This window comes from Nestor notabilis, unplaced genomic scaffold (genome assembly GCF_000696875.1).
Source record: "Nestor notabilis isolate BGI_N333 unplaced genomic scaffold, ASM69687v1 scaffold21204, whole genome shotgun sequence".
Classification (NCBI taxonomy): Eukaryota; Metazoa; Chordata; class Aves; order Psittaciformes; family Psittacidae; genus Nestor; species Nestor notabilis.
Window position 1 is genome coordinate 55,103 of NW_009927164.1, and position 1,147 is coordinate 56,249.

The 1,147-nt window shown below is 60.6% G+C and overlaps 1 protein-coding gene across 1 annotated transcript in view; it reads right to left on the reverse strand.

The window, feature by feature from the left end:
• KCNAB1 (potassium voltage-gated channel, shaker-related subfamily, beta member 1) overlaps window positions 1-1,147 on the reverse strand; it is a 67,760-nt gene that overhangs the window by 49,025 nt on the left and 17,588 nt on the right. The window lies entirely within an intron of this gene.

Genomic DNA, 1,147 nt, shown 5'->3' on the forward strand with positions numbered 1-1,147 from the left:
AGTATCCATACGGTTCTCCCTCGCCCAGATGCAGCAGCCCGCTACATCCCACCCATGGCAGCCCCACTGAACGCTGGAGATGGCAACGGCGCAGGAGGCGGAACGGCCCCGGCTCTGCAGCGGCTCCCGGGATCACCCCTTCAGGAGCCTGTGGGAAGCATGGGAACGGGCGTCCTTTGTGCTCAGGGGGAAGGCAGGCACTTCAGTCAGATGCCTCCCGAAAAAATAGCTGCCGGCATCACTAAGCAAGGAGAGGACCTCTTTTAGCGGGGAACAATTCGATGTTAAAATGGGCTAATTATGGAAAAAGGGGAAGGGGAGGGCGGGGAGAGAAAGAAAAATATCTCTGCTACAGTGTGCCAGTGAGTTAACACGTTAATCCCATGTTTCTGGCACCCGGCGCCGCCGCCTGCAGACCCACGCTCACAGCAGTGCCAGGGTTAATTCCTTCTCCCCCCAGCATCGCCAGCTCAATAAGCCGCAGCCCAAAGTCTTTGAAGCAAACCATTCCTGTCCCTTGGTGCAGCCGGGGCTGCAGTCGAAGCAGGGAGCCCAGCTCCAAGTGCTCGTCAGTGCCCACTACCGTGTGCCAGCTCTCACAGGGCGCTGGCTTTGGGAGCAGAGGACGGGGAAGCCCGGCCACCGCTGGGCTGGTGAGCTGCTCACTGGGGGGCGAGGCAGGGATGGGGCAGTTTGTAGTCACCCCCAGGATCCCTGCCAGTCACTGCTACCCAGCAGAGCAGCCCTGCAGGAAAAGGGGTATTGTGGGGTGATGGGCAGCAGTATGGGCACACTCCGGGTGCAGACCCATGGGAGATGGTGCTGTAGCGTGTGCATGGGTGGCAGCACAGAGCAGGCGGGTGGGTGAGAGCTGCAGTCACTTGCTGTCCATTCCCCAGCCCTGCACAAGCTGGTGGGAGAGTGGTCCACAGGGGTTCCCCACATGCCACTACTAAATCTGTCCTCAGGCACCCAGGAGGGGTGGGTGAGGCTCCAGAGGGCTTCTTGCCCACCTCTTGCTCATTGCCCTGATTGCCCAGGACCCTGTCTCTCCGGGGTGTGAGCGGCTCCAATGCTGGACATACTCCAAGGTCCTCTAGAGACCTGCCAGGCTCTCTCCTGCTCAAGGCACACGAATGTGGAGCAG